We start from the raw sequence: 9,916 nt of genomic DNA, 5'->3' as shown, positions 1-9,916 counted from the left end.
CAAAGGATTCCTGAGAAAAAAGAACAAAGCTGGAGGTATCACACTCCCTGATTTCAAATTATACTACAAAGCCATAGTAACCAAAACAGCATGGTACTGGCACAAAAACAGACACACAGATCAATGGAACAAAATTGAGAGCCCAGAAGTAAATTTCTGTTATTTAAGCCACCCAGCCTGTGGTATTTTGCTATGGTGGCCCTAGCAAACTAATACAAACCTCTACTTTTAAAGTTGAAGAAATCAGATTCCAGGGATATTAAGTGACAATACTTGACTCATAGAAGGCATTCAAATACGTCCATTAGGTAAACAATGCCTTAAAGTCACAGAGCAAACTTTTCATTATTTTTCCGGATCCTCCTTTATGAGGCCTTCTTGTACTAACCAAGGCAGAGTTAATGTCCCTATTTTAGGACCCCACACCACTCTGTTCATGCTACTTTCATGGCACTTATCCCAACATATTATGGTATTTGGTTACTTAATATATGCCTCCTGTTGCTCGAAAAAGCCCATTTTTACTGTGTATCCTTTTCCTCAGTGCTTAGCACAGCATCAGACTCATCAGAGTTGGTGGTCCATAAAAACAGTTGAAATTGATGATCTAATCTCAATCTAATCAAATAGAGGGAAGAATAAACTACATGAAGTGCAAATACAATATATACTGCTATAATAGGTTGAATTATAATAAGTTAACATATTTTCAAAACACTAAGAAAAATTCAGGGACTTTCATGGAACATATCCAATAAAAACCTAAAAATATTAATTTCTCATAGTCTTGCTATTGATTTTTTGTGATTTTTGTGTCAAAACAAATGTTTGACACATGCCTTGAAGAAACTCCTCAGTACTGAGAACGCTGGAGCTTACAAAGGTGAATGAGTAAGCTCTGCTTCCTCGTATTAAAGTGATTAATAGTTGAAAGTGGTATCTGACTTGCTACCATTCGCATGAATAGGTGAAAACATAAAAAGCGTATTGGTGTATCACTTAAGTCCAACGGCTTCTAGCACTTTCTTTCAAGAGTTTGCTTCCACTTTTATTGTAAAACATTTAGTAAAGAGAGGAATCTGGAGTCATTCACCTGGGTTGGAATCCTGGGCGACCCTTGGCAGGTCACTATTCCTCTGTGTGCCACAGTTTCACCTGTAAAAGTGACATTTAATTACGTTTTGGGGTTGTTTACGGTGCCTGGCTCACGGGGTTAAAACACGTAAACTATTACAACATTCAGAGTTAGAAATTGTGCTGTCTCGTACTTGCTTTCAAAAGGCGAACGGGTCTGAAACCGGTTTTGGAAAAACAGCTTGGACACTGCATTGTACATTTCCTGTGAAGGACCACAGTGGATAGGTATGCCCACTAATGCACAACAGAAAGTCCTCATTTCTACACATTACGAACGTTAAGCGACAGAAAACTCACTTTACAAGGCCTAAGGGTACATAAAAACATAAGCTTTCAGGCTCTACGATATTCAGTTAGCCTTGTCTTTTTGCAGACAAAGTACTACTAGGATAACATTTGATCAATGAACATTGAATCCTAAAACGAAAGATATTTTTCAAAAATTGGCGGGAATACACCTAGGTTTACACAAGCCAGCGACTTCAGAAATAAAAAGCCGTGACCCCGACGTGATTCGAACACGCAGCCTTCTGATCTGGAGTCAGACGCGCTACCGTTGCGCCACGAGGTCCTGCTGGGCTCTGGCTCCCGCCGAGTCTTAGGACTCCGGTAACATGGCGGCTCTTCCGGGCTCTCCGGACCTTTCTTGCATTCTTTCCTTGCCCCTCCACTCAGTACAGTTTGGAGCTGGAGACTGATTCCGTTAGCGCCCATATTTTCCTGACACTTAGCCTTCTACCTAAGTAGGGATGGAACCAGCGGAGGCGGGAAAATGGGCTTTCCCTTTTGGTCTGGTCCCAAGCGTCAAAGGAAATCGGTCCTTCCTCTTCTTCAGCAAGCGATTTCCGTTCTTACCCGCCCGGTTAGGGGCGGAGACTTCGCCCTCTCTCTCCCCTCCCCCGACGGGTTCCGCGCGCTGAGTTCGTGACCTCGAGTTGGAATTTGGCGGGGCGCCACTGCGCACGCGCAGACCTTTGCCAGCTAGCGGCTGGAAGCGACGCTGAGGGCTAACGTTTTCTTCCTTCTTCTTCGTCCAACGATATAAAGCATTTTACTCTCAGGGTGCGCTTTTATTTCACGGTGAGCATTAAGCTTAAAAGTCACCATTTTGAAGAGAGGCACTTACAAAAGATAGAAGCATCTTGTGTTTGTCAGGAGAGTAACGCAGTTGAATTTTACACAGAAAATGCTTTGTGTTAGTAAAAGACAACCAACCTCCCCGTCGGGGAATTGAACCCCGGTCTCCCGCGTGACAGGCGGGGATACTAACCACTATACTAACGAGGAGCTGCTACCTAGCATTCTCCCAAGTCCTTCTTCAAGGTAAGAGAAGATTCCCTCCCCTCAGGCTCGGCCGCCTTCTGCTCACTCTCCCGAAGTGTGAAAACCTGACACTTGGCGCCGCTCCTCTCATTAGCCTCCTTGGGCACCTTGCAGTCTTCGTTGGTGGGAAGAGTAAATGGTATAGAAAAAAGGAAAAAAATGCACTTCCAGTTTTAGTGATGGTGACGTGTTGAAAACAGTTTCCTGGGACTCCTTAGGCTTTCCAGATGATTTAGGTTTCTGGCGGGAGGTTTTTATTTAATCGTGACCAAGAGTATGTGAGTTGAAGCAGAGCTTTACCTTCACAAATTTATGTATTCATTCTGAAGTCGAAGTTCAAGGATATCATATGGTTGCCAGATGTCCGGAGCAGTCGGGGTTGTCCCTCAGTCCGGTGCCTCTTCAAACAACTTGTAAGCTTTCGTGACACAAAACTCTTGCTCATGCTTTGACCAGCTGCAGCCAAATGAAATTTTATTAGCTGATTTTTTCTGTATTTGGGTCTCTTTCCTGAGGCGTCTATAATTTACTTGAAAATCACAAACACATAAGTGGTTAAATAATAATATATTTAAATAATTCAAAACAAGGATATTCCATTGATTAAACATAGGGTTAGGAAAGTGCACTAACAGAATAATTTGTATCATCCTGAGCCTTTTCATAAACAGGATCAGACCTGTTCCCAGGGGAACCAGGAGGGCCTCACATATAAACTTTTGACATTATTTCTAAATAAGCTAATTCATAGAGTGACAAATTGATGTGATTGAAAGTTTTCATTATAGAACTTAAACTTGTGTGTCATAAGGAATCCATTCCTTATAGTGTACTATGAATTAATATATTTTTATAGATCATAACTTACATGGTGTTTTCCATCTGATGAAAGAGATTATTTGTTTAATGCAGACATTAAACAAATGGCAATTTCTGAGGCTTGTTTGGCATTTTTTTTTACTCTTAAATACAGCAAAAGCCTTAATAAAACTCAGTCTCTTGGAACTCCCTTCTACTTCTGACCCTCCAGTAACTCGTGTGAGGTCCAAAGGGCACTGCGATAAGTATGGTGATGTCCTGTTCCTGGTAAGACTGAAGGGACTTGCCCCACGTCTGTCAGTTGGCAAAGCTGTAGGGCAGTGGGAACCCAAGTCTGAACTGCCCGTTACCCCCATGTTCCACACCGTGGGAGAAGAGGCTTAATCTTTGTCCCTTCAGAAGAGACACCATCCTCTCCACTGAAGCTCTGGTAAAGCTATGCCAGTGCTCATACGTGTGTTGTTACTGCTCTTCTTTTTTCTTCTCCCTAGGGAAATGAAGAAGCAACCTGAGTCAGCAAAGACCGCAGAGCAGAGAACTGAGCACCTGCTGTCCATCTTCCTAAAATGGAAAGGAAAAGAGGGGGTAGTTAACCTGAACAGGGTAGGGGAGCTCAGAGATTCCTCCCTGTCAGCACCGGGAGGAAGTAAAGGTTAAAATCTGACTGGCAGTACAGAAGGCACAGAACTCTCTTTGGAGGTAAATAGCGTGATGGCAGTCGATATTATTGAAAGTGTCAAATCTTGCACTACCTAAATAACTGGATAGCTTATCACAGCTTACAAAACCATTCACATTCATTTCATCTTCTCAACAGCCTCGGGAGGTTAATAGGGCAAATGTTCTATCCCTATTTTACAGGTGGATAAAGAGAATTTTGTGCAGAGTCATACAGGTAGGAAGTGGTGAAAGGCCAGGAATCACCCAAGCCTTGACTGCAAATCTTGTGCAGGGTTCACTTTGCTGCACAATTCCACATACAGGTATATTAACAAATAAATATGTATGGAGAGACAAACTTTGTTACTAGTATCAACATATGTGTCACACTTGTTCCTGTACGTATTAACGTTTACTCTAATTACTTAGCAGGCACTGTAGTTACTTATTCACTGTTGAACCTACAATATGCCAGACATTGTTTTAGATGCATGGAGAGGTTTAAAGGTGTAAATCTTGTTCTCATGGCACTTATATCCTAGCAGAAGGAAGATATAAGTAAACAAGGAATGTAATAAATATGTTAGATGGTGACAAGAGTGGAAATAGAAAAAGACAGCATGGTAAAGGAGAGTGGTAAGTTAAACAGAATGGTCCGAGGGCCTCGTTTTTAAGAAGGTAACATTTGAACAGACTTGAAAGAAGTAAGGGATGTAGTCAGATAGCTACCTGGGAGGCACATGGGGCTTAGAAGTCATTGTAAAGACTTTGCCTTTTATTTTGAGGGGAAATGGGGAGCTACTGTAGGGTTTAGGACAGAGAAGAGACAGTCTGATTTACGTTTTAAAGGGTTTTTGGCTACTGGGTTGAGAGGAGGCTGTAGGAGGGCAGGAGCAGAAGCAGGGAGACCAAAGAGGTCTGCTGCAATAATCCACATGGGAGATGATGGTAGTTCAGGCTAGAGTGGGAGTGGTGGAGAATGTGAGAGGTGCTGATTTATTCTGAAGGTAGAGCCAATAGAATTTCCTAATAGAGTAAATCTGAGATGTGAAAGTAAAACAGGAATCAAAGATGCTTCCAAAATTTTTGGCGTGAACAACTGGAAGAATAGTGTTGCCATCAACTGAAGTGAAGAAGAAGAATGCACAACTTCAGAGGGCACCGTCCATATTGATAGTCCATGTGAAGGGCACACTGGGGAGGAGGCAGGGGACCATTCACATAGATGTTCTGTGGATGGCATTCCTTTGAATTGTGCAACATGGCATCTCTGCATGTGGAATAGTATTTGGAGGGCTAATAAGCATTTCAGTTTTGGATGTGTGAAGGTTGAGACATTGAGTAGGCTGTTGAATATAATGGTTGCATACTCATTGTATAGGCCAAGCACAGTGCTGGGTGCTGGACATAGAGGGATGAACAAAGAACCTGACCTCAGGGAGCTTTCATTTTAGTGGAGGAGACACATATCACTAATCAAAGAATAACAACAACAACAACAAAGTAAAATTACAACTGTGACAGTTACTAAGAAGAAGATGTGGAGGGAAGAGGTTTTTCAGTAGATGGAACCGGATGTGCAAAGGTTATTGGAACTGAGAGAATGTGGTGAGTAGAGGGGTTGAAAGAAGGCTGAAGTGGCTAGGGAGAGTGAGGAAGATCATGGGAGAGATGAGGCTGAAAGGCCAATGGGAGTAGGACGATGCAGGGTCTCTCAGGCTGTGTTAAGAATCCCCCATTTTTTGGCCTGTTGTTCACTACTTTTCCATTCTTTCTATTTTTAGGGTTTACATACAGTAAAATTCACTCTTTTTCGGGTGTACTGTTCTATGAGTTTTTACCATAATCAAGTTGTAGATTATTTCCATCACCCCATCACTTCCATCACAAAGTTCCCTTAAGCCCCTCTGCAGTCATTCCCCTCCCTCCAGCCCCAGGCACCACTGACCTGATTTCTGTTTCCAGAATGTCATATTAATGGAGCCGTACAGTTTGTAGCTTTTTGCATATGCCTTCTTTCCCTTAGTATTATGCTTTTGAGAGTCATCCACGTTGTTGTGTGTTTCGGTAGCTTTTCTTTTTTAATTTCTGATTAGTTTTCTATTGTATGGATGTTTGTTTGTTTATCCACTCACTAGTTGACGGACATTTGGGTTGTTTCCAGTTTTTGACTATTATAAATATAGCTATTGTAAACATTAGTGTACAGGTTTTTGTATGGACGTGTATGTTCATTTCTCTTGGGTCAATACCTAGGAGTGGGACTGCTGAGTCTTAGGGTAAGTGTATGTTTATCTTTATAAGAAGCTGCCAAACTGTTTTCCTACCTGGCTGTAACATTTTGCATTCCCACCAAACAATATATGAGAGTTCTTCTTGTTCCGCATCTTTGCTAGCACTTGGTACTTCAAATATATTTTTATTTGAGCCATTCCAATAGGTGTGTAGTGGGATCTCACAGTTTTTGTAATATGCCATTCCCTAATGATTAATGATGTTGAGCATATTTTCATGGATTTATTTAAGCCTCCAAATCTTTGCCCATTTTTTAATTGGGTTGTTTTCTTATTATTGAGTTTTGAAAGTTCTTTACAGATTCTGATTAGTAGTCTTTGTGTGTGTGTTTATATCCTGGGAAATAGCAACACATATATAATATATATACCAACACATATATAATATATCTTGGGAGATATATTTTCTCTCGAGCTGTGTCTTGTCTTTTCACTCTCTTAAAGACCTTTTGTTTTTATGAGAGCATACATGACCTGGTTTCTTTTGTTTCTTTTCTTTTTTCTCTATTATTCTCACTTCCTCAACCCGACCTTTGAACATAATGTAAACAAGAATTTGGGCCAGTTCACTACCCAACTGTCTTTCTTCCCTTCCCTCCTCCTCCATAACTAAAGAAGAGCCTAAATTGCTCCTGAGTAGTTTTTGGATTCTGGAATCATTCATTCACAGAAATATTATGTACATCTATGAAAATGCAAAACTTCCCATGCAAATATGGGAACTAACCCTCCATAAACATTAAAATGCAAAGGTGAATGTTTATGATGTGGCCCTGGGAGACCTACATGGGTACATGTTTAGTTATTAATGGAAAAAAAAACTATTAAGGATGCTCCTACTTTGCTATTTCCCAGTGTAATTTATTTAAACAATAACCCAAAGTTAAAAGTGAGAGGCAGAGAAGTCTGTCTCCCTCCAGTTCAATCAACACTTCAGTCTTGTCTTTTCCTTTTCATTAAAAAATAAATCTTTATTGATTTGTTCTTTGTGCCAGGTATGGAGCTAGGCACTGGGGACAAAGATATGAGTAAGACTCAGTGCCGTCGAGGAACTGAGATTTCACGCGGAGCAGGACTCTAACTGATGATTCTAATACAATTTAAATGCTATGAAGGCGGCATAGTGCATGCTTGTTGAGAGCTACTACGTGTAGGCTCTGTTTTAAGTGCTTTGCATATGTTAACTATTTAATCCTTATTACAATCCTATGAATTTGTACAATAATTCTCCCCCTTTTACAGATGAGGAAACTGAGGCATAAGAAGGTTAAGGTCACACAAGTAGAAAGTCATGGAAGTACGTGCAAAACACTATGGGCTTAGAGAGAAGGAAGGACTACCTCTGCTGGGGGTGGTTGAAGAAAACCTACCCTTCAGCTGGGCATTCAAAGGATGGTGAACTTTGAAAGAGAAGGGGAAAGGTTTTCCAGCACTTCTGGAAGGGGGAAGCACTAATACAAAGGCTCAGAGCTTGTGAAAGAGTATGTGGGGGTTTCGGAAACAGCAAGGAGAGGGGCTGCTGCTTGTGGGAGAGGATTGCAGGAGGTGGGAGTGTCTTCCTCGTTCGTTGGAGTGCACAGTTGGGGAGAGTTAAAAATCACAGACTTGAGGAGCTGGCAGGAACCTTACAGATCTTTTTGACCTGTTCAGTTATACAAATAAGGAAACTGAGGCCCAGAGAGCTCCAGTGATTTCCCTCAGTTCTCAAGGCTGAGAACGTCACCATTCTTCCTTTCATTGGTTGCAGTAATGCAAGGCAATCTGTGGGCTTAGTGATGAGGTGATCATTGGTGGCTTCCAGGGCATCAGACCTTGGCATCACCTTCCCTGTGGTTACCTCCCCCTGGGCTGATCTCAGCTCCCTGTCCTTTGAGGAAACCACCTGCTGGCATTGGCCCCAAGCCTCAAGGTCAGTGACCTCCCTGTTCCTGACTTTTTTCCTCCTCCTCTTGCTGACCACCTGCTGACCTGCCCGGGTTAGTAGCAGTACTCATTGACCTGTCTGGCCTTAAGGCAAGCATTGGTCCCACTGGGAGGACCACTCAGTCCTGGTGACCCATGCTCTCCTCAAATTCATTCAGCTTATTTGGGGTGGGGTGAAATAGTTTCTGCTTCTTTTCTTTAGTCTTTACCTGTTTTGGCCTCCAAATGCGAAGTAACAGAAAAATTCCTGCTGCAAATGCATGACGCAGGTCTGGATTCAAGTTGCTCCTATATTAGGAAAAACGCTGCCTGAAGCGCTTTTGAAATTTCTTCTTTGATGATTCACTCATGTGATTAGCAAGATTATGTTATCAGAATTTATTGATAAAAATAAAGCTGATGATACCGTAAATGAGAAAACCAGCACAAAATAGCATGCAGAGTCCTATTTTTCTAGGCATTCATAAATATTGAAAAAAGTCTGGCAAGAAATACATGAAGATATTAAAAATAGTTATATCTGGGAGATGTCTGTTCTTTCTGCTTTTCTCTATTTCTAAATTTTCTACTATGTGCATATTTTATTCTTGAACTCGGAAGAACAAACAATGAAAAATTTTTTTTTCAAGTTACTCACATCAAGCAAAGCAAACAGCTCAAACGCATACCCGTGATAGTCTTCCCCAGGCCTGTGCTAATCTATTCGACTGTGATTTTCCCTGTTAGTCGAAGATTTCATTATTTTGCAGCATAAGTTGTTTATTTTTAGTTCTTTAAGGCACAGAGGTCGGGGTGGATTAGGAAGCAAACAGCAGCTCCAGTAAAACTGGGCGTGCGGCATTTTTTCCCTTGTCCCTTTGTCTCCTGGCTCCCGTGTTCCAGGTCTTTTGTTGTTCTCCGCACGGACTTTGATTCGGAATTTAAAGAAAAACAAGTGCCGGCCCTCCGCGCGCCCTCTGGTGTCCCAGTGAGGTATAACCAAACGTAACCCACAAAGACCACAGCCATTTTCACACAGCGCTGTCCACGCGTGATGATGCCTGGAGACAAGAATGTCTGGAATTTTAGAGGAAGGAATCACACACCAAAGATCTTGACAGGTCCGTTCTTTGAAACTATAGAGGTGTGGATACTGATTTTTTTTAAAAATGAAAATCAGCATCTGGGTATGTTAAAAAATAATTAGATAAGTTCTCAAAGCATTTGGTACAGGTTTCTGCGTTCTAAAACTAAGAAGGTCAAATTTTCTTCTATAATTACACCATAAATCAATACTTAGGGTTGATTGCAGTTAAATTAAGTGGAAGAGGTCTGTATACCTAGGCTTTAGCTTGACTGACAATGATTTCTGCGCCTTTGAGCTTTATCAAAATGATGTGAGAGTTGATACTGAAGGTGCTTTATAGCTATACTTTACTTCTTTGTATTGCGGTTTCACCAAACTACATGTTTTTTAAAATTACATTTCCCCTACAAAAAAGACAAGGAATTTTTTTTAAAGATTTTATTTTTCCTTTTTCTTCCCAAAGGCCCCTGATACATAGTTGTATATTTTAGTTGTGGGTCCTTCTAGTTGTGGCATGTGGGATGCCGCCTCAACGTGACCTGACGAGCAGTGCCATGTCTGCGCCCAGGATCCCAACTGGCGAAACCCTGGGCTGCTGCAGTGGAACATGGAAACGGGGCAGGCCCCCTAGACAAAGAATATGTATATATATTTTTTTCTGCTTTATCTTCCCAAATCCCCCTTGGTACATAGT

General features: G+C 41.5%; 1 long non-coding RNA gene and 1 other non-coding gene across 2 annotated transcripts; one reads left to right on the top strand and one right to left on the bottom strand.

Annotated features, from left to right (window-relative positions):
- Positions 1–1,636: 1,636 nt before the first annotated feature.
- TRNAW-CCA (transfer RNA tryptophan (anticodon CCA)) lies at positions 1,637–1,708 on the bottom strand. The gene has a single exon. It is a non-coding gene; the product is annotated as a tRNA-Trp (tRNA).
- Positions 1,709–2,113: 405 nt separating this feature from the next.
- LOC123283252 (uncharacterized) lies at positions 2,114–4,306 on the top strand. The gene is made up of 3 exons (XR_011502657.1): positions 2,114–2,460; positions 3,771–3,978; positions 4,141–4,306. It is a non-coding gene; the product is annotated as an uncharacterized lncRNA (long non-coding RNA).
- The last annotated feature ends 5,610 nt before the right edge of the window (positions 4,307–9,916 follow it).

The sequence above is a fragment of the Equus asinus genome, chromosome 4, assembly GCF_041296235.1.
Source record: "Equus asinus isolate D_3611 breed Donkey chromosome 4, EquAss-T2T_v2, whole genome shotgun sequence".
Lineage (NCBI taxonomy): Eukaryota > Metazoa > Chordata > Mammalia > Perissodactyla > Equidae > Equus > Equus asinus.
Note: the sequence above shows the minus strand (reverse complement) of the source record. Positions and strands in the feature narration are given on the sequence as shown.